We start from the raw sequence: 27,253 nt of genomic DNA on the forward strand, positions 1-27,253 counted from the left end.
TGAATCATTATGACAGATGAAGTGAAACAGTTCAAATATTTAGAAGTTCGACACCCATCGCGGGGCACTTACTTACCATTAGGAAAAGGCACGACAAAAATAAAATAAATCACATTTCTCATACCCTGACGCAATGCTGTTGTGTTCACAAGCATTTAACAAACTGGAACCCAACGAATGTCGTCAAGTGCTTGCGGTGGCAGGAAGTTACGAGTGGAAGAAAGAAGAGAAGTATGCGAACAAACTATTTATTGTGAAACTTGTAAGTATAGTGGCCCGATGGTAGCGGAACGGGACAGACCACACAAGGATGATACATCAGTATATTGCTTAGCAGTATTTTTGCTACAGCTGTGGGCGTGTTCAGTCGCTAGTACATGTCACAAACCCTCAGGATTATTGCGGCTACGATGCGACGAGGGGTGAGTAGAGATTGGTGACTTAGATAAACAATCCTGCTAAAGGAAAGAGAGATAACATCAAATCATCTAGCGTAGTTATGCCCACTCTCATTCATTAAACGAATCACAATCGTATTGCACGGAAAAAATTGCTGTAACAGCTGTATGTGTCACAGCGAAGTTGCTTCCGTGTCCAGCGCAACACCTCTATCTTCATCAACCTCCGTATGCTTAATTAAGTGTCTAGTTGAATGCTGATTGGTTTCATGAAAAAGGCATATATTAACTTTTAAATAAAATGTTCTGCCAGAAAACGCACATGCGATCACAGCTTTTAGTTATTTCTCAGCTTCGGCAGTTAGCAGCCTTGGCTGTGCCACAGCCGTAGGTAGGCACAAAGCCAGCGTCAATGCCATCGTCATTGGTCGGATTGTTTGAACCTGCTACTCCTGAGCCGTCACCAAGTGCAAAGCCCACGCCACCACCCGTGTTCGAGATAAATGTAGTCACTTGAACTGGTACAACGTGGGGGTGAACGTGCACAACGACAGGTACATTGACCACAGGGGTCGCCGGGGTCGCCGGAGGTCTCCATGAGGGATAGACAGCGTAATATGCCCACGGGTACGGGATCGTATAAACCCTGTGAAAGCCCACGGCTAGAGGGTAGTAGGGCACTCCAGCAACTGCGACAAGACTCTGGGATTTTTGCGAGTGGCGATTTGCTCCTCTTAAGCCGTCCTGTGCGCGACGTGCCCCCGATAAATTCAAATTAGGCGATGATAACGGTGTCTGCACAATTGTTTCCAGTTTCGTCTGCTCGGAGGCCGCAACATGCGGGTTGCTTGAGAACTTGGGGACCATTTTCTGGCTCTTCCAGGTTGTTCCTCTACTTGACCCTGAACTACGGTCGTAAAAAACTCCATTGCCGTTACCAGTAGCACGGCCACCTGAGCCTTGGCGGGCCGGAAGATACACCGTACTGGTATCTGAAAAAAGAAAATAGAGGATATATAAATGTGCGAACGGAAAAAGCCGGCCACTACGTTTGTTTGCTCTTTCAATAGCCAGTGGTGAAACACTGAAATTTATGTTACTTGAGCGTTCTGGGAAAATAACAAAGTGGAGAACATGCGACAACTTAACATAGTAATCCGTCTAACTGCATGTTAATTTTGCGTTCCGCTTGTGGTATGTACGATCGACACTGCAACAAAAGCTATTTAAAGACCATCGTTGTCATCACGAGCAGCAGCAGCAGCCTATACGTAAGTCCACGGCAGGGCGAAGCCTTTCTAATATACCTGGAAGTTCCTCTGTCCGGGCTTAAGCGAAATCCCTACCGCACTCACCCTTATGAGAACTTATGACGAAAGTTTGGTTGCCGAAGACTTATCTGCGTTTTCCCTCCAGATCAACAAATGTAGTGGTCCGTGCTTCACATTGCTTCTATTGAACATGGTCATTTACCCGCAGAAAGCGTCAGGGAATTCACGAAGACAACGACGAGATGGTTGATGATCAGCGCCAGATATATGCGACTGTGTGCATGACTCATGGTGCCAATTTACCATAAAAATATCAGAAAGAAAGCGAAATAAGAAAGTTCAGCGCAGTGAGCAACGCAAGACACCATGGAGAAATGAAACGTAGGGTCGCAAGGAAGGAAAATAATCGAGTGGCAACTGTAGTAGCACGTGATCAGGAAGAATGATTTGGATGAATCAGGCTTCAAACACTCTGAACAAACACTACGGATGACTGATGCGCCCTCCGAAGCGCGCAGAGTAAGACCGGAAAATGGGGCACAACTGAGCATAGACAGAGTTTCGTGTCAAAAAAATAAAAAAAAAACCCCTTCTGACCGATTGTGCCGAAATCGTCCTGGAAAGTTTCTGAGCATCTAGATCCTCGTGTTTCTGAGTTCCGGTATTCACTGTATGCAAGTAAGCCTGTGTCTGATGGCCAACGTGATTGTTTCCCAGGGGGAAAATAAATTAGCCAATAAAATGCACAAAAATGATACAGCTGCCTGGAATAGTTTTATCAGCCCATTTACACAGACCTGTGTTACAGTTAAAGAGAAAGTTAGCATTCACTAGCAAGTAGCACGAAGTTACAAAATAGTACCGTACGGCTTCCTCAGACAGAAAGCCTCGCAGCTGGAAAATAAAAAAGCCAGCATATGCATTATGGGAATCGATGTTATGCGAAACGGTGTGCGGGGCACCTACCAATTTAACGAAACGACCATTAGAGCACCAAGACGTAGGCGGCTGTTTCATGACCTACATGACACGCATGTCATGACATTCATGTCATGACCTGTCGTTTATGTTCTTCATACATTATTGTCATACTATGCCAATTTTTGTACACACCAAGTTAACCAAACGATAATAAGAGCACCAATAAGTAGGCGGCTGTTTCATGACCTACATAATACGCATGTCATGACATTCATGTCATGACCTCTCATTTATGTTCTTCATACACTCTTGTCATACTATGCCAATTTTGGTTCATACCAATTTAACGAAGCGACCATGAGAGCACCCAGACGTAACCGGCTAGATACTGTCAAAGGGGCAAATGTTCGCCAAGAAATGCTTCGCATTTCAAAAAGAATAATTTCTGCTCGAGGTATTGCCTCTGTCACCACCGCAAAAGCATTAGCATTCAAAGGCCACCCGAATGGGTTGCCTATGGAAGTTTGTGCTACTTTCAGACAAACACCAACGTTCCTTTCCTAAACACTTAATTCATACACTTTGCGAATTTCCGCTGAACTGATTTATCTATCTGAGCACGAGGTCGCGGGATCGAATCCCGGCCACGGCGGCCGCATTTCGATGGGGGCGAAATGTGAAAACACCCGTGTGCTTAGATTTAGACGCACGTTAAAGAACCCCAGGTGGTCAAAATTTCCGGAGTCCTCCACTACGGCATGCCTCATAATCAGAAAGTGGTTTTGGCACGTAAAACCACATAATTTTTTTATTTATCTATAATAATAACAATTATCTTATTTTCCATCAGCATATATTGGAGGAGTCGAGAACAAAAACGGTCCATTCGTTTGAGTAGGTTCGTGCCACCTATACAAAAAGCAGTGGCAACAGAGGCCAGACAAGCAACAGTAATAAGTGTGCTGTTTTAATGAGGCCACATCTCTCACAAGGCATCAAGAACACAAATGCAGCATAAGTGTAAAAAAAACGCATCGACAGGGGACCCTGTAAAGTTAGATCACGTGGTGTTATCCACAATTATTAAATGAACTCTTGGCGACTAGGTTGAGGTACCAACGTTGGGAGGGCAAAGCGTCAATCAATATTCTGTAAAGTTATGGAATTTTCAGAGGTCTGACAAAGTAATCTGAAGAAAGTGCAAGTCGCAAGCGATTCTTTGTTTTTATTATAGATGGTAATAGATTACCAACAATTTAAGGGCCATAAGTAGTCCTCGTAAATTATAGTAGCCAGTGTGGTTTATGGTGATGAGACAGGGTGATTCATGCAGACCAATAGAGGCTAATACGTATAATGTCTGCAAATGTCGATTTTGCTCCCGTTTGGCACACTTAAATAACCTGTAAGTACTAACTAAAGACATTTATGCTTGCAAAGTTAGTACATAGGTGGTGAGTCGTGTTTCTGTTCGGCAGATCGAGCACTGGGCGCGGAGCCTTTCCCTCTACAGAACTGACAGAATTGAAATTAAACAACCATCGGTATAAACTTCTACACAAAAGGGCACGAAATATTACTCATTGTGCTGTATCCTGCCTTTCTTTTGGTATTAAATCGTTAGTACGCGTTAACACTACTTGCAAGACCAATATTGTCATCTTAGGATAGGTTCATTGCATGCACGTTTGGATGGTTGCCTAGTATACAGTGGATATTTTTTACATCCCCGTCATACCAGAAACACTCAATTTTTGCACATCGCGGAGAAACTCCAATGCTTTGGGAACTCGTGTTTCATAAGCTCGCATTAAAAAAATTTATATCCAGTATTTTGTGAATATTTCTTCCCGAACAAGAAGCACACCACGCGTTGCATTCCAACCTGGACTTGTCGGTAGTTTAGACAATTAGGTAACGAGTGACTTAATTTTCTAATAATTGCATAGCAGGACATTGATGTCAATCACGTTAAGTGCTTGCCATATTTTGCCCTCTATTCTATTGCGCTGCTTATATAACACTTGCGGGACAATTCTCTTTTTTTTTTCTTTTTATTAATAACTTTCACGTGCTTGCCTTTGACCTTTTCATGGAATATTTTTTTACTTATTGTTATTGTATTTTTTTACATAAGTGTACCTATGGGAGGGGGGGGGGCAGATGGGGCACTTGCCCCCCCTCTCGGAACTGGGGGTGAAGTAAGTCATTTGCCCGCCCACACACACTTTTGGAACCCGGGTATACGGCACCTGGAGTCCCAACGAAGATCACTCGAGTAGGTCACTCGAAGGCCTGATAATGGGGGTCTGGTATCTCCACCAGCTGCACGCGGAGTCTCGGCCACATTGGTTCTGCAGGGCACTCATCAATGGTATTTATATAGCACACAGGGTCTACTCTTAACAGCTGTTAAATTTCCCCACATGTGCAAGTCTGCAGCAGCCTTTCTATTATTGATCTAGGCATTGATTCGGGCTACTTGGTCTGTCAATAGTGCAATTGAGCCTCAATAGGGCACGTGAGGTTCCCAACACTTTTAAGACTGATTTCATTTATTTGGTCGTGAAAGGTGTTTTCGCGGTGAAACTGAGGCAGCACGAAGCGTCCGCTTCTCGCTGCCGGCACTCTTCATCACGCCAGCGTTGTGACAGCGAGTGCTCGTGGTCATCGAGTGAGATGTATTTATATTTACCTGTACGTGCGTTACAACATGCTTGTCATAGCTTTATCTACCAGTTCAGGTGGAGGCATGTCCCTCCCGCCCAGTCAGAAGTGAAAGGGAAAAGCGGTAAAATTAGGCCATTGCCGCCCCCCTCCCTACACACACACACACACAGTTCGGAAAGCAGGTACTGCCAGCTTCACACTGACGAATCCCACAAAACAACAGCTGATGCCAAGTTTTCACACAGAATTGCGCCCACATAGGTACGATTTCTTCATTGCATATCCCCTGCTTGGGCATCTAGAATTGTCTTTCAGGCGTCGCCGCCACGTGTTGTAGCAGATGACGTTCGGCCGGCCACGCTAAGCAGTGAAGGGTTGCCGTACTTTGCGAAGCGAGGCGCCTGCGGGACGTGCCTTGCAAGCCTGCTAAGAAAGCTGTCGCTGGGCAGTACAAAAGAAGTTCAATCTACCATCCCTTTCATCATCCCGTATGTGTTGGGGCCATATAATCTAACCATCTTTGAAAACACAACATCAGATTTGCTTTTTATAATTTACCGGTAATTAATCAGTGTTGCAATTTGAGTGCTTTTCTCGCTAGCTTCAGTGAAATTTTTGTCTGTTTACTGTAAAGCTTTCTATTTCGGAATCAGTGACTTTTTAGTGACTTGAACGAGCATTTAGGATAACTACGAGTCGGCCTAGTTGGAACAGATTCATTTTTGAGAAAACTTTTTCTGCCCAAACAAACAGGGACAAAGAAGAGGAGCAACACAAGGACGAGCGCTTTTAGCATTTAGCGATGTTTTACCCACTTATAAGTTAGAAACGTTGCTTGAAAAATAGCATTCTAGAACACAGTTTAATATTGAAAAGGTACATCTAAGCCACCGAACCTCGCTGTACGACGCATAGACGCCGTGAGCATGACGAACCAACGGTTGCCTTCACATTGATAGCCATCCACATTGTGATTGTGCTTCAAAATACAGTGGTCATCATAGCCATCATAGTGCTCACAAAACTGAATTTTTTTTACTATCTGCAAAACCTACTTGAATGTCTTTAAACGCTGCAGCTTCAGTGATGACACCAAATCTATTCGAATGGTAGACGTGCGCTAGCATGTCAGAGAGCTAATTTACCAAAACCAAATGGAATAAATTTTGTGTTCATATTTAGAACACAGCAGGTGAATAAGACATATCGACACTGGAAAAAAGGCGTAAATATCGGAACGGCTGAGCTCGTTCAAGCGTGTCTGAACAAATTGCTTCCGTACTGTCACGTATTTCGGACGAATCAGTATACGTTCACGGTGGCTTTGAAGTAGATGAAGGGCGAAAATGGGGTATTTAACCTGTACAAAGCTCGGGTAGTTGTCATCGCCATGTTAACAGCACGCGCTCAAGCGCGTTCCTCAGAACCTAGTTCTGCTAACATGAACGTCGAGAAGCACAATATATTTAGGGATAATGTGCAAACTAAGCGTATTTTCATGCTAGGAAAGCAACGTTGTTTGTATTAATGCAGTAGCGTTAAGGGCCCCATGTCGCAGAGAATCCATTGTCGGCGTCGTAGCCAGCGTTCGCGTCCCGTAGGCGAAAATTGCCGTATATATTATATACGGCACTAAAGTTCTTCTATCTCTGAAGTTGCTCATACCCTGTCTTGCATCCTTTACAAAGTCACTCCTCGGAATTTTGAGATTGACAGCCCACAAGCAAATGTCATGAAAGAAAACCCTGACAGCGCATGTCTTCTAGTGTTAAATCTTCTGTGACTCAAATATTAAAAGTCCCAAACAATAGCAGAAGATCGGCCCAGGCAAAGGGCCTCGTTTGTATTACCTCTCCACGAAAGGCGCCGTTGCGCCACCTTCCAAGTTGAGACGCATCTGAATCCCTTAATTCCTTTTTCCAAGAAAAAAAGCTTGTGATGCCAGTATAATTAGGTCATGAAGGCTTTCTTAAAGCCCAGCAACCATCAGACGACACGTGAGTAAGGCGCAGAAGCGCCCATTCTTTATTTATCTACTTCCGGCCCTCTTCAAGATCGGCCAGCCGTCCTCATAACGTGCGTACAAACGCACTAGTCCGTACAACAAAGGCTTTTTCGCCCTCAGTTTCTGGTATGCGCGATAGGTGGCGGGACAGGCTCCAGCTGACTAGACCTCCCCATCGACTTGCGCGCGAATTTCGAGACTACGACGCAACGCATTCTGTTCTAAGTTCACACTTCGAATTGTTTCTTAATATTCTAGGCGCTTGCAAATATCAAAAATTTTCGAATTTAGAAAGAAGTATCGGTGACCCGCTGCGCTGGCTCAGCGGTTTTGGTGTTGCGCTGCTAAGCACAAAGTCGCGGGGTCAAATTACGGCCACGGTCGCGGCATTTCGATGGGGGCAGAATGCAAGAGCACCCATGTCCCGCGCATTGGGGGCACGTTAAAGATCCCCTGGTGGTAAAAATTGATCCAGAGTCCCCCACTAGCACGTGGCTCATAATCAAATCGTGCTTTTGGCACGTAGCCCCAGAATTCATTCAGAAGTATCAATCCATCCCATTCGAGAATTTCATATTTGAAATTTTCGCATATTCTGTACCAAATTTAAGGTGCATACAAATATACTGCAACTATTGTGGAGCAGAGACTCATGCAAAGGTGAGCATTTAACCCCTTACTGCCCGGTGTCACGAGTTCGCGACATTGCAAAATATCGTCGACTCCACGTTAACGCACAGAAATTACGAGCTGGTTTTCGTCTTTGTGTTTTCTCCATAGAAAATTATTCAGTAAAACTTTTCGATCGTCACTTCTGGGAAATAACCTGAATGAGAAGCTAGCGCATAGAGACAACTATGCTGTATTCGAGCACATTCAATTTCACGTTTTTCTCGTTGTTCTCTGCTGATATAGGAAATGAGATTGGTTGCAAAATAAAGCGGATTGTTGTTCTCGTGCGGGTGAACATTCATTCTCACCACTATAAACTCTCCAGAATGTAGCTTTAGCCATGGAATGCGCGGATTTCCTCTAAGTCGCGAATTCGCGACATTCGCCATTCGCGCCTTCGATTATACTCGCATGGCTAGGTGACAATGGACCGCCTTATAAACGGACGAATACAATAAAAACTCCACAGTGCAACGCTGGTGAAAGCAGGTGAGCAAGTGCACCATATACACCTGTTCTTGTGACGGCGGCGTTGCTTTGAATCTTAAATTTCATGTATTCCTCAACATCGAAGCACTCAGTGTGGCTGTGGGTCCCGCTCCCATCCTCCGTTTGTTTTTGAGCGTGGATGCATGGCTTGGAGAAAGACTTGAAGGTGACGTGATCATTTCATAAAATGGATGCACATAATTACACATTTTTTAATAGATCTAGCCTGCCGAAGACACGTCTTCCACCGGAATGTGACAGTGATGACAGGCATCTCAGCAATGGCGATGACGAGAACTGTGCGTACAGACTTCAAAACACGAGGTTTCCAATAATCCACGCCAGCCGTGAGGATGAGGAAGGCAACAAGTGTGGTGGCTCCGAACGCGTGCCTCTTGGCGCTAGAAAAGGTAAAGTTGATGCAGACATTCTGCATTGAGAAATTTGAGGTTCTGCAGTGCCAAGCGTATGCCTGAGAGTGAGTGGGTGAATACTCCGATTGAGGAATTGCAGAATTATTTTATGAAATAGCATGCTGAATGAGAGGAAAAAGACACTGCTGCTGCTCCAAAGCAGAGCGGCAGGCTGTCATCGTTCATGAAAACATTCCTGGCGGTGAAGAGGAGGGGCCTCGTGAAACCAGTTCCGATAGCGGGCGTCAGGATGGCAGTGAGGGCGCACTGGCCACTGGCAAAAGACATGCGGCAGAGATGCAAACAACCTAACTTAAAAGAACAGACTGTTCATGTGTACCAAGGAAAAAAAAACAACACAAGAAGCCCTTCCTCCATTTCCATCAGCACTTGAACTAGGAAGACCGAAATTCGAAGTTTTCTCAAGATAAAAAGCGTTTCAGAAGACAAAAACTAGACAGTCTTTATGCACATGCACGTGCCCGCATTTATAAATTCTCAGCATTCACCAAAGATGGACGAATTTTAAATTATAGGGCTTTACGTGCCAAAACCACTTTCTAATTATGAGGCACGCCGTAGTGGGGGACTCCGGAAATTGAGACCACCTGGGGTTCTTTAACGTGCACCTAAATCTAAGTACACGGGTGTTTATGGACGAAATGCCCACTGCCGTGAATCAGCGGCATATAAACCAAGTAAACCACAAAGATTAAAACTTTTTGTTCGCGTTTACATAAATCGGGCATCAAGGGGGATAACCACTTCTAGCAGGTCATTGATGGAAACTCAAGCCAGAAATACTTGAATTAGTGTGTACTAGAAAGTATTATCTAGTACACTCCACGTAAGTATTCATGAAGCCTGAGCTCTGAGTGAAAGAGTATTTTCTGTTCCGAGGAGGGTGAGGGCGTCGTTAGAGCGCAAAGGAGGCACATTCATTTATTATTATTGTTATGTGTGCGGTGTTGCAGTAAATGACGTCTTTGTTTTCGGCTGTCTACTGGTGTATCGCACCCCGACCAGTCGAGGCCAGCTTAATTCTTTTGTTATTATCACTGTCATATGATCACACAGAATGGAACGCCTTTAATTTGTTTCTCCTTTAAATGCTGTCTACACACTTCCATTTCCCTCCTCTTGTTAACGGTATTATGTATAAACAAAATCTTACGCCACAAACATCTTCTCTCTCTCTCTTTCACTCTCTCTGTCTTTTCATTTTAGAATTTGATCAATATATATATATATATATATATATATATATATATATATATATATATATATATATATATATACATCAGGTGCGTGTTTTTCCACAAACCAGCATTGTACAGACAAATACAGCAGATCACTACCTTGTCACATCTCTTTGTCGCTGTTCGACACTTTGGACAACAGCCTAACCTTAGTAATCTTGGACACCCGATTGCAAGCTCCGAAGATTCACAGTTCTATCGCCGGCACCTCAAAAGACTACAAGCAACAACAAAAAAAGCCATTATTTTAAAACCGAATTAGAGCACCACCGTTTGGACGCAGCACACCCTATGAATTGAAACAGGGCGTGCCGGAAGAAAGTATTCTAAATTCGATACTTTTGACGTCATTCTGCACGAACTACGCAATCTGTTGCCATTTTTCAAAAGCTGATACTTCTGCAAGCGGCAACAGAGAAAATGAGCGACATGCAACAAGACCGAGAGGATCACAAGGCGCATTGCCATCCTCTCGGTTTCCTTGCTTGTACATCGTGTTCTCTGATGCCGTTTGCTGCCATAATGAAGCGACTATCCGAACAACACGTTATTATTTCTATTTATGCGGATGACATTTCTCTGGGGGTTTCGGGCATGAACTGTACTGAAGTATAAGGAATGGCTCAGGAAGATATTGATGGTATGGTATGGTACGATTAATGTCCTGAAGATCAACCCTTAGGTTGAAGCAGGCGGATATGATATTATGACACGTTTATTAATGGAGAGTGGCGTTGATATTTCGGCTAAGTCCGCTGTTTTGCCCTTCTGCAGAAGTCGTATTAACGATGTTCAACTCACTAATGACCAGATTACTGTTCCTGTTATCAAGAGCCGTCGTTTTCTATAAATAATAATTTGCAGACCATTTTCATGGAATGTTCACATATGGTCAGTTGAGGAACGTATTAATCGCACCTTGCATGTGTTCAGATGCGCAACAGGCATGAAATGGGGATGCATGACTCCTCTGATGAGAGTAAACATGGCTTATTTCATCAAGCTATTACCTACTCCTTGCCTGTTATGCCTATCCTATCTGAGACGTAACTGAGACGTGTCCATCCACTCGTTCAATGTCTATAGAGCCGTCACGCTCACGACATCCTCGTACTGTCGGCGGCGTAGAGCGCGGATCCACGGCCGATTGCTGTCTTCCAGCGAATGTGTCAAGAGAAATGTGAGTTCGTAGAACTGTGCCTGCGTAGTAATTTACGAAAAAAAAAGAAAGCCTGCTACAGCAGCTCGCTGTGGGCCCCGTGAAGTTACCGCTACCACCCGAAATTGAGGCCGACCTTACCTGCGGTGCGGGCGACGCGTGCGTTGTTCGAGTGAAGTGTGGGGTGGTGGACGCCGCGCATCCTCGCCCTTTAATTCAGTCTGTGGCAAAGGAAAAAGGTCACCAAAGACTTCCTCGCTGTGCGCTTCGTTCAGTATGCACCCGGGGCACGACAAAAGCCACAAGATGACGCCATTAGTATCCACAGGGGACCAAGCAAAGCCGCAGAACCGGTGGTCACCGATATTCGTAATAGGCATCTTCAATGTGCATCTTGTCAGATGTCGTGCTAGTGAGTCAACACTGCCCACGCCGAGAACCGGCGAAGCGATTCACCATGGGTTCGCCAGACGGATCGAGACGTTGAACACTTCTCGTCACGCCTCGTATTTCTTGAAGCACGCACCGCTTATCCCTATTGTGCCAAGTAAATCACAACAAGGCCAATAACAAGGAGAGCAGAGTCGAAAAAATGCGAGGCACGACTTCGTTCGGTGCGTCACCTGCACTCTTGACGTGACGCTTGTGCCACCGCATGAAATGGTGCTTTAGTTTCAAGCTGACATTTTTGACGATGCGTAACGTAAAGAAACTTATCTTGTGAGTGCTAGATATGTACAGCACAAAAGTGTAACAGACACGTGTGTTGTAACTCCTCTTAAACCATTTAATCTGCATTTGTGCCGCATCGTAATGAGCGACATTCTAATGGACATTAAGAGAAAAAATGGCGCTGGGCAGGTCATGTAATGCGTAGATTAGATAACCGTTGGACCGTTAGGGTGACATAATGGGTATGAAGAGAAGGAAAGCGCAGTCGAGGAAGGCAGAAGACTAGGTGGTGCGACGAAATTAGGAAATTTGCGGGTGCTAGTTGGAATCGGTTGGCGCAGGACAGCGGTAATTGAAGATCGCAGGGAGAGGCCTTCGTCCTGCAGTGGACGAAGGATGATGATGATGATGATGATGATGATGATGATGATGATGATGATGATGATGATGTAATGAGCGCTGCCCCTACAGTAAAACATTTGCGTCGTTGCATTACCTTTGCATAAACATTGCACTGTATTTGCCTGATTAACCTTCGATTTGAATAGCATTTCCTTTAATATTGGCGCAAACATAAAAGAAAGCTTCGCTTAACACCAGTAGTAGTAGTAGTAGATATTAATGAAGAGAAAGGAGGGGAGGTTAGCCTGGAGAGCGTGTCTCTAGGCTGCTACTCCTCACTGGGGAAAGGGGAAGTGGGAAATACAGTGAAAGGTAGGTGGCGGGTGATTATGTTATGGTACAATGAGATACTATATACACGTTGTCCAATATGCGGATGCGCATTGTAGACGCAATACACGTAAGAGTAATCTTGTCCATACAAAAAGTAATCTTGTCACAAAAAGTTATTGCGCAAACACATTTCGCACTGACTGCACGTCTCACAGCTTCTAGAGGCGATCGTCTAAACCAGTCTCATTAAAAAAGTTCAAAAGTGATTTTATGGCACGTTGGGCACAGTCAACACTCCTCCATGCGCCCAAAAGCTTTCCTTCTGAAAAGGAGCGGGAGTCCAAGCTGTCAACAGTAGATTTGAGTGTTCTTCGTTCGGCCGCATATTGAGGGCACACGCAAAGTACGTGAACCATTGTCTCGAGAGTGTGACAGACACTACATTCAGGGTCCCGTGCTTGTCCAATGTTGTGAAGGTATCGGTGTGTGTATGCCACACCCAGCCGGCTTAACACCAATTACCGCATACACGTGGGATCCGCATAGTCCGTTTTTTTAAGTAGGCTTCGCGAACTGAGGAGTATATTTATGCCATCTTTTCGATGTCCTCAAGTGAAAAGGACCAGTTTTGACCACTCTAAGATGACAATTCTTGATATTTTCTTTCGCTTCAATAAACACTAAGGCCTAGAGCAATTTGTTTCCAATGAACACAAAGCTGGTTTCCCGTTGTTTGTAACGAGCCAGGGTCTGTATTCACAAAAAACTCTTACGCTAGAATTGATCGTAGGAACAAGTTTGAGCCAATTCTGATGCTTAGCATATTGTTAGGGAATGGATTGGAATGGAAAACTTTATTGGTTCTTTAAGATATTAGCGAGTTGAGGACGAAGTCTTCATTCTTGAAAACTTTGGGTCCTCTTCAGCCTTGGGTGGGCCCCTAGTCCAGGGCACCACTGAGTCGGGCCACCTCGCTTGCGTGTGCTATGAGGGCCCTTTGGACCCCTAGCTCGCAGCTGGTGAGCCGGCTCTCCCATTGCTCCGCGCTTGGTGTTGTATGTTTGTGGAATGTCTTGTTTCTCTCGCATTCCCATGTGATGTGATATAGTGTTGGCCTTGCTCCGCACCACGGGCATACGCCGCAATATTGTGTGGGGAACATCCTGCTTAGTACGTAAAGATTTGGAAAGGAACCCGTCTGCAGTCTACGCCATCCTGCGGCTTCCTCCTTCGTCAACGCTTTGTGTGGTGGGGGGTATTGGAATCTTCGCCCCCTATATAGGTTTAGCAGCTCTGAATAACTGTCCCCGCAAGTAATCTGAGGCTCTCCCGGGGGGACTGAGGTGCCCGCTCGGATGGTGAAGCCTCGAGCTAAGCTGTCCGCCCCTTCATTGCCCTGAATCCCTGCGTGGCTTGGTATCCAGATTATGTTGTGTGTAGGTTGTCCTTCATAGAGCGGTGCTCTACTAAGGATCTTGAGTGCCGTGCTGCTTATTCTACCCCTGATATAGTTTCGGCACGCCTCTTGTGAGTCTGTTAGGATGTTGAGGGATTTTCCTATCCTGTATCCTTCCTCTGCTGCCAGTGCAACAGCTATTTCCTCTGCTTCGGTTATGTCTGATACCGCTGCCGTGAGACTCGTGATTAGTTTGCTTTTATTATTAGCTACTACCGCTACTGCGTGTTTCCTGTGTTCTTTTGGATAGAGGGAAGCATCTGTGTAGAATGTGTTGTCTCTCTGCCCCATCGTTCTTTCGTAGAATTCTGCCCTAGCCTGTCGCCTGCTGGTATGGAGATTGGGGTCCATATTGCGGGGGACAGGTTGTTGACAGGTTGCGGTTTCTCTATTTCCCAACCCAACTTTGTCAGGAGCGCCCTTCCTGTTGTTGTGTTATTGAGCCTTCGCGCTTGTGCCTTGAGCTGGCATTCTTTTAGTTCTTCAAACGTATTGCTGATTCCCAGTTGCATCAGCTTGTCATTGGATGTGTTTCTTGGGAGATGAAGGGCTGTTTTGTATGCCTTCCAAAGGATTGCTTCGGCTTGTTCTCTTTCGGCTTTGATGGTTACATGGTACGGCAGGGAGTATGTGACCCGGCTGACCACCAGGCTGTTGACCAGCCTGAGGGTATCTTCCTCTCTCATGCCGTATCTCTTGTGCGCAACTCTGCTGATCATGCGGCCCACTTGTCCAGCTGCTCTACTCAGCAAGCAGAGGGCGTGGCTGCACCTCCGGCTGCCCTGCAGCCACATGCCGAGGATCCTGATCATTTTCTGTTCCGGAATGTTCTGGCCTTCGATTTTTACTTCGAGTGCGGCATCTGTTGGGTGCCTTCCCACTCTGAGGAGCTCAGACTTCTCCGTGGAGCATCTGAGGCCTCTTTGCTGCGTATATTCCTCGATGCAAGCGGCGGCTTTCTGCAGCGCTTCTTGCTTGTTCCCTAGTGATCCTTCGGTGGTCCAGATGGTTATGTCGTCTGCATATATGGCATGACTGATGCCCTGGACTTCGTTGAGCTTCTTCGCAAGGTTGACCATGGCGATGTTAAAAAGTATCGGCGAAATTACCGAGCCCTGCGGAGTGCCCTTGCATGGCGTTTGAAAGGTGCCGCTCCGCAGGTCTCCGAGGCCTACAGTCGCTGTTCTATCTGTGAGGAAGCTTCTGACTTAGGCGTGTACTTTCTTCCCGCAGTTGGTAGTGCTGAGTCCTTCCATAATGGCGGCGTGGGATACGTTATCAAAGGCCCCTTTGATATCAATGGCCATGACGACGTTCTCCCCGTTTTTCGGCATTGGTTCGAGTACCTCTTCTTTTAGTTGTAGCAGGATGTCTTGGGTGGATAGGTTTGCCCGGAAGCCGAACATGGTGTTGGGGTACCACCCTCCGTCTTCTAGGTGCGTTTGGATTCGTCGGGTCACAATTTTCTCAAACAGCTTGCCGAGGCACGATGTGAGCGAGATTGGTCTGAGGTTTTCAATTTGTAGTTTCTTGCCGGGCTTGGGAATCATGACCACCACGGCGTGTTTCCACTCCGCTGGGACTGTTCCGTCTTCCCATAATTTGTTGAGGTAGATGGTGAGTTGGTCTACCGCTTCTTCACTTAGGTTTCGTATTAGCGAGTTGCGAATCTTGTCCGCCCCTGCCGCCGTGTTCTTCGTGGTTGCTCGTATGGCTTCGACAACTTCTTCCCTTGTGATGGGCCGGTCTGTTGTGGGGTTCTTCTCTCCTTGGTAGTCGCCTTGATAGCATTCCACCGAGTCTTTCCCATAGCATTTTTCTCGTACTGCTTGGAGTAGCTGGTCTTCGGTCCCTTCATATTGGTGAATTAGTCTCTGAATAGATTTGTTAGGGAAAGATGCTGGATAATGGCCAAGAGCACTTACGAACGAACAGCTTTCTCATTCGGTCCATCGGAGCCCTGATTAATAAAAGCGAGGCAAAATCCCGGATTCTAGGGACCGACCACTTCACGCCGTCGCGCCGTGAAAAAAGTGGATTGGCGCAACGGCGCATGCGCCCTGCCCTAGCGGATTAGTCGTGAAACGTTTTGGAAGGGACGCGCGCGCGGCCGTGCGGCCAGATACCGAAGGAAAGTACCCCGAAAAAAAAAAGCGCGCACGCACGCTCACTGCAGCGAACACTTGTGCTGTGTACCGCGTTGAAACTCTACTGGTAGCTCGACGTCGGTGCGGTGCCGAAAACTTGCGTAGCGTAAGACTGCAACTCCACTTTAAAACAGAAAAGGGTCAGGGCTTCGTCCGGACTGCACCGTGAACCACGTAGTTGCCGACCTGCATTGACGGCTGTCAAATTGATCGATAAATCCCTGCGTTACACTTGGGCGACACTTCAAAAACATGTTGCTGGCGCACCCGCCGCGGTTGCTCAGTGGCTATGGTGTTAGGCTGCTGAGCACGAGGTCGCGGGGTCGAATCCCGGCCACGGCGGCCGCATTTCGATGGGGGCTAAATGCGAAAACACCCGTGTACTTAGATTTAGACGCACTGCGTTGTGAGTTGTCGCCGCGGCAAGCGGCGACAACGCACAACCGACGTACACTCGACATGGGCGCAGGTACACAAATCAACCGGCGAAATCCCCGGCACCCTTCCAAAACGTTTCCAGCGGCGTGCGTCGGAGGCCAGAGCAGGAACATGAAAGAGGCGGATTCGAAGATCAAAATCACTGATGGTTAGTCAGGTGTCACTTCACCTTCTTGTGGTCTATCAGCGACTTTCGCAATATATATCCACTTCGACGCTCATAGTAAGACCTCTAGAACCTTCGATCTCGCTAACGATGGCGACGAGACAACCATTACAGTGTTCGATCGGAAGCCGCGCCGCCCTAGCAGATAAAACACACAGATTGGTCAATGGTACAAAGGACGATGCTCGACGGCTCCAAAACTCGGCAACAACTTAGTGAATGGTTTCAAATTTCTTCATGCGACAGTGCTGATTGAAAAAGTAGGTGAAGTTTCGTGGTGCTGGATGCGAAAACAAATCGCGGCAAACTACTAAAATTCTTCATGTGTTTAGTTTTCATGTACCGCAGACAAAAGAGCATTTCGTCATTGGCCCGCTTCCTTTGCTAATAATATGTTAGTGATCGCGCGATTGACCGGCGTCTGTTCTCGCGAACCATTCTAGCGTACACACATGGGCCCAGAATTTATTTGTCTGTTTGTTTTGCCATAGCGGGAGTGGCGATGCTGTGAGGACGCAAACCCTTTCATCATCTGATCGAAGCGCTAGAAACGCTCCTCCCATTGCAAACAAAAACTATGTCATGAATAAGTAATAATTCAATGTTGTTCCTGCCAAAAAAGTGCAGCAGTGATTGTAACAAGCTTTTGACCCTCAGATAAATTGGTTCGAGCTGAAGTAGTTGTGTAAAAGTTAACTACCATGCATTCTGTAAATTATGACTAGTAAAAGAGTGATGCTCGAAAACTTTTACCCTTGTAAGCTGTCAGCCACATCGGCGCGGCACTTCATTGGTTCTTGAGTGAAACTTCTAAATTGTGGATAAAGTTTGACCTCATTGTTCTCACTTCTGGGTTGTTGTTCTTTTTTCTGTCTCCAGTGTCGCCCTTTCCCTCAGCTACAGCTCACTAAATGCAAAGGTATCAAACTGTTCATATAATACAAATAAAATTGCAGCTTCTGCATAGGCAGCTACAAGCGCTCAGAATTCACCGCGAACTATCTGAGAGAGTCACCATGAAGAGAAAAGAAGAAAGGTAAACTGAGCAAGCTGAGCAGCTGGATAATTACAGAGATGGAAGGGTTGTTTTACAAAACATTCAAAATATTTGGAAGATCTGCAACTCAGCCATTCAGTGGCGGCGGTGCTTCCGTAGCGCAACATTGTTAAAACTGGTTATAGCAACGCAGGCGACTGGAAAACCTTGCGGTGCAGCAGCCGGCGTCGTGAAGAAAGTATGCTTAAGCGGTAAGACCTTCCGGGAGCCTCAAGAAGCGAGAATATTGCGAACGGCGCGCTCCTCGCTCCCTAAGAGTCGCCTATTGCAGCACGGCCCTTTCTACGTGAATTACGGCCGATGCGGAAAGAGCACCGGCAGTTTGCTAGCCTCCTTTCACGATTTTCTTTGTTTATTTTTTTTATATTAACATGTAGCTCCGACGCGGAGGGCTGTCTGGATCCTCTCCCCTGTGTTCATTTTTCTTCGTGTAAGACGAGAAAGCAGAGGGTTTCTGGAAACACTGCAACTTGTATGTTTCTTCTCCTATATATGCGTTTTTTTTTACCTTCGCGCTCTCGAACAAGCAAGTCTGAGGACAAAGAGAAACATACAACAGCAAGAGAAATATAGAAAAAAAATGCGAGGGACAAAAAATTGCGGCGGAAAGCGGCTCTGTCCAGAATGGAAGGAGCAATCAGCAGGTAAGTTGGTTCTCTTACTCTTTTCGTTTCCCCCCTTAAGCGGGTAGGTCCATGCGCAGTGCTTGATTTCGAGCGCTCGTGTTTTAGAGCTCGGGCAAAGAAGAAAAAAAAAAAGAGCGAGTACGAGAGAGACAGCTCGAAGTGACCCGCCCGAGAAGCAGCGAAGCGGAGCGCGTGCTGGTAATTGTGTTTCCTGGGACAATCGCCCATTTCCGTGTTTTTTCTTCGCACACGAAGCAGGACGGCAGAGGGCGACAGAGGAGGGATAACGAAACGGCCCGGTCGCGCACACCACCTCACAAAATTACAAGAAGAAATAACAAACTACGAAAACCTAGAAATTAGGAAAGGAAAACACATCGAGCATAAAAACAGGCGCGAAACGCCGACCGTATAAGCCACGAACGTCGAAGACAGTAGAGCATGCGGTGTCGCCTCGACGGCCAGCCTTGGTCCATAAATATACAAATTCCAAGTAGCTTTCGTGAAGATTTGGCAAGCGCAAGGCTGACACGAGCGACACGCATCAGGTCATTGTGAGAATCACACGCAAGGTTCTTGTTCTCCTGTGCTAAGCAGGGCGTAGCAACCGCGATGTCATTCATGTTATCCGCTTGCAGACGAACACAGCACGTAGCGAGTCAAATTTTGCGCATTTTCCAGCGTGTGAGCGGGCTTTATAAGAAAGAAAGAAAGAAAGAGAGAAAGAAAGAAAGAAAGAAAGAAAGAAAGAAAGAAAGAAAGAAAGAAAGAAAGAAAGAAAGAAATCGACTCGTGTTCTGCCTAGTCTTAGCACGACACCGTTTTTGAGCATTACGATTTTGCACTCTTCGACGCTTATCGTATTCACACTGCTCTTCGGGAGTCGTTGCGCGGCCTACCAACAGCGGTCTTAAAAAAATATTATGGGGTTTTACGTGCCAAAACCACTTTCTGATTATGAGGCACGCCGTAGTGGAGGACTCCGGAAATTTCGACCACCTGGGGATCTTTAACGTGCACCTAAATCTAAGTACACGGGTGTCTTCGCATTTCGCCCCCATCGAAATGCGCCGCCGTGGCCGGGATTCGATCCCGCGACCTCGTGCTCAGCAGCCCAACAGGTTTAGTCAATCGAAGGCCAACCTCAAATTAAAGAGGTTTGTGGCTAATGCCATGTTGACCAATGGAGCAGAAATTTCATTTGACAGGGTTCTTTATCACCAGATGAACACTGAAGTGCGGTGTTCTCAGCGAGAAAACCGAAGTTTATTCAAATCTGCTTGAACCCGCTGTGGTTGCTTAGTGGCTATACGGCGGCGGCATTTCGATGGGGGCGAAATGCGAAAACACCCGTGTACTTAGATTTAGGTACACGTTAATGAACCCCAGTTGGTCTAAATTTCCGGAGTCCCCTACTACAGCGTGCCTCATAATCAGAAAGTGGTTTTGGCACGTAAATCCCTATAACTTCATTTTTAAATCTGCTTAAAACCGCATGTGTGAAGTCCGTGCATGCTTAAGAACAGCGCAATATTGGAAGCTAAAAGCAATAACCCTATCGCCTTGATAATTGGCATAGATGTTGCTACATTCGCCCGCACAACACCGGAGGGCCCGTTGTGTCCCAGGAATGCACGTTTGCCCGTTATCGGAGCTTGCGACATGCACGGAAAACACTGGCACTGTTGGCATCCGTCCGTCCGTCCGTTGGCGGTCTTGCAATGAACTCGATGAGTTGCTAGGCATGTGTCCCTTTTATATATGAAGTTTAGTTACGTCACTCACTGATTCGTATGCTGCTATTGCCCCTTTCCCACCGAAGCAGCTTATAGAACCGTAATCTTTAGCTGGAGACACACGTGGAGAGAAGGAACGTGCCTGGCATTGTTCGCAGGCGCCTTATCAGCCTTCATGCGGTTTTGACGCTTGTTTTGTGCGTTTCTTTATTGAAATGAATATTGATATGCTTGTTGCATGCCCCATTCCAAAGGGGATATGCACTTTTTTTCTGACGGACACGGAAAAATCCCGGCCAACTAGAGGCTAACAGCTTCGCTGTAAAAGCTCGAGAAGGCGCACAATGCGAACGCCAGTGCGCACGTAACGTGGGTTAGAACGGTGTTGGTTAAGAAGAAAGGCGCTGTGAACTTTGTCGATTCTGTGGCCGCATTGTTGAGCTACTTTAAATATTTAAGTGTAACCACTCTGAAGATACCCTCAGTGGATGATAACGCTTTCTATCCAAAACAACCATTTCCTAGTTCGCTTGGGCGTCCTAGACGAATCAACTTATTTCAGCAAAGGTGCACGAAAGCGATCTTGCGCACGTGTTCACATAATTGCCGCTCATGTGCACCTCTGCCGCTCATTTCATGGCGTCAACAGCCACTTCACCGTGTCGGACGTCAAAAATAACAAGACCGACCACGAGCCGCTTAGCCCCGAAAAGGAATGCGTATTCGGGGTTCATTTTTTTTTTCTTTCTTCGTGCATCGCAAACCAGAAGCGGAAGCAACGCGTGATCTGAGACAGATCCAGAGTTTCGCTGCTTGGCTTTGATGTCGGCCGAGTGAAGCCGCACAATGAAACGGTGCGCACCGCCGCCAGCCGCCGTGCGTCCTTCATTCTGCCCTCCATTGTGCCCTGAAATTGCTGCTTTCATTGCAGTTCAACGATTCGAGTCCGTGTACGTCAGACAGTTCGCTCCGCATTAAACAGCAAAGTAAAAAAAGAAGAAGAAAAAGAACGTTTCTTAGTGCTGATTTTAAGAGTGGCGATATGTTACGCCGCTCTAAACGCAAATTAAACTTATATCACAATGAAATAACACCACTGGCTGCGCTGACCACCTGCGTCTGGCTTCATTTCAGCGTGACGTTGCTAAATACCGTGTGTCCCAGCTCACGTTAGCCAAGATATTCAAGGAAAGACACTATAAACAGGTCATGGTGCAAAATACGATTATGAGATCTATGGTCAAATGATATTGCGCAACAAAAAACGACACGGACGTAAGAGAAGACGACACACCAAGCGCAATATCGCGATTGCGCTTGGTGTGTCGTCTTCTCTTACGTCCGTGTCGTTTTTTGTTGCGCAATAGCCTTTGAGTAATGAATTACCAACTTGCTCGGAATGTTGCTCGCATTAAGATCTATGGTGTTCGGTCATCAGATACTTTTATTTTTCTTCGTCTACCTTGGCTAACGTTAGCTGGGACACCCTATGTAGTATAAATGCAGTAAAAATAGATATGCAAGTTTTATCCGAAAGTCGATGCCGTTTTCAAGTCAACTATTACTCTAATGACGCTGACAATTGCTATGTAGGCCCTTCCTTAAATGAACGAAACACAACAACTTGACATGGAAAATTATCGCGAATTCGTGTGGTATACGGAAAGGATGCGGTGGGTTGTGCAGTGGGGAGTATATATGGCCTACTGGGTATTTTAAAAAGCGACGTTAAACACGCTCCTGATAACTGGTTCACCAAAAGTCGATCTTAATTGGTCAGCCATGCAATCACAGCGATTATCATCGGGAGCGGATGTTCAAAATTGCATCACTTTCCGCGGCCTTTCCCGATTTTTCATTTACTCCTGTGCGGAAAAAAATATTTTGATGAACCGACGGTTCCACGAAGAAGGCAGTAAATACGGCACGCGAATTCGGCACTCGCAAGAAGAGACTTTGTCTGATAACACAAGGCCACACCATTATCATGCTTCTACCTATATTACACTTTCTTTAAAACTAGCAAAAACTGGTCACTGTTCTCTTTGTTTCTGTTTTTATTTTTAATAGACGTGCTAAACTTAACATTTCTTCAATCTGGGAAGCCTGTAGCAGGCAATTCACGCGTTTTTACCTCTAAATTATATTCGACTGTATGGCTAGTTCCGTTCGCGAACTGAAGCTATAGCTGAGCAGATAATATTCCATAGAATTTATATATCTCGATGGATCAATGCGCCAATTGAGAGTAAAATGATGCGCGACACGTCACCCCTTTTCTAATACTGACGTCTTACGGCCATTGCTTTCACGGCACCGTGGTGAATAACTTGTCCACTTCGACAGTACCACGCGTTCTGAAATAGCCACAGAACCTTCATAAGTAGTTACGTCACCATAACCGAGTGCAACGACAGCCCGAAACACTGACGTCGGAATAGGCATTCACATAATCTGGCGACATATGATGTAATGAGCTGAAAGCATGCCGAAAGCCTCATGTAGTTAGCACATACGATCTTCACATTTCGTTAAATTTCTGGTCAAATCCAATCCTCGGCAGAGCTGGTAAATATAATCCGCCGTTCAGAGACCTGTTTTGTCCACGGATCATATTAAAATCGGCTCCTGGATCCGAATTCACAAAGTTTTTCGTTCTAAAGTACTCTTTGCCAGTGGCCTGACGCCTCAGCTAATAATTTGTACATATCAAGATTGGCTGGAATTACCTATTAAGAACAATTCAAACGCAAATGCTTTTTGTGACGACAGGCTCATGTGTATATGAGTTGGCTTTCGGATCCAAAGAAAGCAACTGGTAATGGCACGCTTTCTGCCTCTTCGTCCGTTGTCATTTGGCAACGTCAGTTCGCTTGTTATAAATAAAAAAAAAACATATTTTCGAACGGAGTGTAAATGCACTTAAATCGAAGAAAGAAAGCATGAGGTAGGGGAGGCCTTTCTGTTTTACATGCGAATGAACGCGTATAATTCAAAAGTATGGATAGAATTCACGAAGCATTTCGTTCGTAAGTGGTCTCTGCTATTATATGGATGCTAATAATGTCGCATGTATTGGATTGGAGACACATGCAGCAGTGATGAGACACTCGCACACATTATCTGTGTCAGCCCGCGATATAGTGCCCAGAAACAAGTGATGTGCAGAGTGCTGGACAAGTTGGACAATCGTCCATTAACAGAACTAAAAGCTTTTTAGGTCAGTGCTCCCAAAGAACATCCGTGCAGAAGGCCTTACTCGCGTTACTAAGATTCCTGCGGTCTACGGGTCTTCACGATAGACATTAAGAATGCCGCCCAATACCGCTCTATCGTGTACGCGGTTTGTTCATGCTCGTCTGTCCGTCTCTATCTCTATCTCCCCCTTCCACTCTCTTTCTCTTCTTATCCGCCTACTGGCATGTCACACTATTCGCACGGCAAAGCGCATCCATCGTGCACAGAACTTGCGCATTCGAAGAATTTATCACAAGGAAACCGTGTACATCAACCAGCATGTCAAAAATGTCCACGCTAGTGAGAGAAATTTTAACGATAACCGGAGAAGTTAACGGTGCGAAAGGCCGGGCATGCTACTGCAGGTTTTAATATATCACAAGAAAGGAGCACAGGAGCACAGCGCCATATTTCACTGCCATGCAAATAACGACACGCATCGACGCAATTCACGATGCAAGGTGTTGAAGTGAGAGAGCAAGCTTGCTGTTATTCTCTTCCGCTGCATTTCCAATCACCGAAAGCAGAGCGTGGTGTAGTCATCTGGCGGCCCCGGAGCTCAACTGCTGCCCTCAGCTGCAGTTTTCAAAGATGCCGCTCCGAGGTCCATTGGCCAATCACGGAGTCAGTGCAACATCAGGACGAACCGCGATGATTTTTATTGCTTAGATACAATGGCCTGGTCATGTAGGAGTAATATGATGCTGTTGGGGAGCATAATTGTTTTCGCGATACTTTATAATGCTCTTTAACTCTTTACGGTTTCCTTCCAATTGTATTTTGCACTACTGCAGCCTCTCTTTCGTGGGGCGTTTCCCATGTGTGTATGTGTGCGAGAGAGAGAGAGAGAGAGAAAAGCCATACTTGCCGCAACCAACTTTTTAGTGATGCCACGCAAGCATCGACAGGTCCCTGCCGTTGCTGATTCGGTCACTGGAGTATGAATGGGAGTTGTGGCGAAAGAGGCTAAAGTACGCGCATTATTATTAAACTCATTAAAGGGGGACTGCAGATTAATTTTGACCACCTGGGGTTCTTCAACGTGCACCGAATGCACGGTACACAGGGGTCTTGTATTTCGAGTCCCCATCGAAATGCGGCCACCACGGTCGGGATTTAATCCCGCGACCTCCTGCTTAGCAGCGCAACGCCAAAACCACTGAGCAACCCCGGCCGGTTAGCAGACTGCGTACGGTGTTTCAGCTAAGCCGGGCCAAACATTAAAAAAATCCACGTGTCAGTTACGTGAATGCAACCTACTTAGTATTGTTCGCTGTCCTCTTGACCAATAAAAGTACTTTTTTGCTATGAGCTCAAGTAATTAATTCATCATAATCATCATAATCATCATCATCATAAGCCTATTTCATGTCCACTGCAGGACGAAGGCCTCTCCCTGCGATCTCCAATTACCCCTGTCATGCGCCAACCAATTCCAACTAGCGCCCGCGAATTTCCTAATTGCATCGCCCCATCTAGTCTTCTGCCGGCCTCGACTGCGCTTCCGCTCCCTTGGCACCGATTCTGTTAATCTAATAGTCCACCGGTTATCAAACCTGCGCATTACATAACCTGCCCAGTTCCATTTTTGTCTCTTCATGTGAATTAGAATATCGGCTGTACCTGTTTGCTCTCTGATCCACACCGCTCTCTTCCTGTCTCTTAACGTTACGCTTAACATTTTTCGTTTTATCATTCTTTGCGCAGTCCTTAACTTGTCCTCGAGCTTCTTTGTCAGCATATGTTAGCACCGGTAGAATGCAGTGATTGTGCACCTTTCTTTACAATGATTGTGGTAAGCGTCCAGTTAGGATCTGACAATGTCTGCCGTATGCGCTCCAACCCATTTTTATTCTGTAAGCTTACTTCTCATAATCAGGTTCCCCTGTGAGTAACTGACCTAGATAAACATACTCCTTTAGAAACTTTAGAGGCTGGCTGGTGATCCTGAACTCTTGTTCCCTTACCAGGCTATTCAATATTGTCTTTGTCTTCTCCATATTAATCTTCAATCCCACTCTTACACTTTCGCTGTTAAGGTCCTCAATCATTTCTTAACAGTAATCAAATAGCCAACTTTCAAAGCCTTGATTCAAACGGCGAATATTTAATGTACAGGTTACAGAGTCTATCAAGAAATATATCAATAATTTCTTTCCGTCCTGATAGTTGCCGTGGTTTTGATTTTTCCGGGCTACAAAGAAAGCGCGCGATATTTGAAAAATTACCACTTGACTAGCGCTTGCGTGCAACGACGTTAGCGCCCTCAAACATTCTACCAACGAAGGATCGACGCTACACGCAGACGGAAGGCATGAAGAAGCTGCAGGAAAAAATGATAGGAGATGGCCACACCCATCATCTACGATACATCGCCATTCAGCGCCAAAACCTCCTCGCCCATTGCTACGTCAACAGCAAAAACACTGGCAGAGCTTCAAGAATGGCCATGCGTTATTTATCGTGTATCCCGTCGCTTCAACCAACCAGCTATCTCGGCAAGAATGGAAGCTAAGACCACTGTATCCGATGTTTCACAGTTTCTCAAAGCCTGTCCGTGCCTTTGGTCTGCATGCAGCAGCGATGATTCTTTCGTCGAATGTTTGAGGGCACTAATATCTGACGTGGTACATATTCAAATGTTGCGCGCTTTGCTTACAGTGAGGAAAAATGAGAACCACAGCAGCTATTTCCACGGAAAAATTTTTTTCTAACATTTCTCAATAGGCTCTAAAACTTCTACATTGAAGATTCTGTGATTAAATTATTATTTTATAGGTTGCCTAATTAATTATGCTAATGATTTACGTACGCTCATAGTAAAAAATACTTTCAGTTGCTCAAGATAGTAGGTAACACGACTAAATTCGTTGCATTATGGTAACTCATACGTAGATATTTCTTAAAGTTTGGCCCGACGTAGCTGAAACACCCAGTAAGCTCCCACAGCCATGCTCTTTTCGCGAACGCGGGGTACATTGGCACGTTTCGTTGCTTCCGTGCTTCGTAGGCCGACGTTCGGGCTATGTTGTACACGTGGCTGGGTGTCGCTATAGACAGGCACGTGTGGCACAGTTGCGCTTCTCGAGACTACGTATGGTAGCAAAAACGAAAACGCAAAAATGTTAAAAGGGCACCTAGCTGCCTTGTCCATTGGCTTTTTTTTTTCTTTTTTGCGCCGCTTGCCCTGTGACATAGATGTTGATGAAAGCACATCGTTCCGCCTCATGTAGAAATTGCAGTATTAGCTCAGTGAACTCATAGTTCGTAATCCAAGGCCTATATAACTGTCTGTCTGATCCTTTCGTAGCTTGGCGGCTCTTAGCCTTCTTGCTGAAGCCAGCCTTGAATCTGGGCAGAGCCGCAGCAGGGGGTGAATCTCCGTAATAGAAGCTGGAACAGGACACTTTGTACAGTTCATTGGATTTTCAGACGCAGCACTGCAGCCCACGCAAACGGAGGGTGTAAGGTCCGCCCTAGATCGCGTACCCCGAAGAGGGATTTCCCCCACACGAGAAATGTTACGGGGAAGGAAGTATTCAGATAGAGAGATCAAGGCACGTGAATACCGACGTAAAAGATACTTTTGGGCTAAAAAAAATAGGGCATTAGGTGTGATTTATGGTGCGGAATTTAAGTGCGCATTTCCGTCCCGTATATCGCAGTACTGGGTCTGGCCTGCTCCCTGCGCCCAGTCTACTACGCAAACGACGAATTAGATGACCTGTGAAGATTGTGTATATCTTCATAATTTCGTGGCGTCTTAGAAACTTTCTCGAGGTGCTG

General features: G+C 45.9%; 1 long non-coding RNA gene across 1 annotated transcript in view; it reads right to left on the reverse strand.

The window, feature by feature from the left end:
- Nucleotides 1-232: 232 nt before the first annotated feature.
- LOC140215262 (uncharacterized) overlaps nt 233-27,253 on the reverse strand; it is a 167,258-nt gene continuing 140,237 nt past the window's right edge. Inside the window, exon 2 of the long non-coding RNA XR_011892220.1 lies at nt 233-1,390. This is a non-coding gene — a long non-coding RNA (uncharacterized lncRNA). The remainder of the gene's footprint in view (nt 1,391-27,253) is intronic.

This window comes from Dermacentor andersoni, chromosome 1, assembly GCF_023375885.2.
Source record: "Dermacentor andersoni chromosome 1, qqDerAnde1_hic_scaffold, whole genome shotgun sequence".
Lineage (NCBI taxonomy): Eukaryota > Metazoa > Arthropoda > Arachnida > Ixodida > Ixodidae > Dermacentor > Dermacentor andersoni.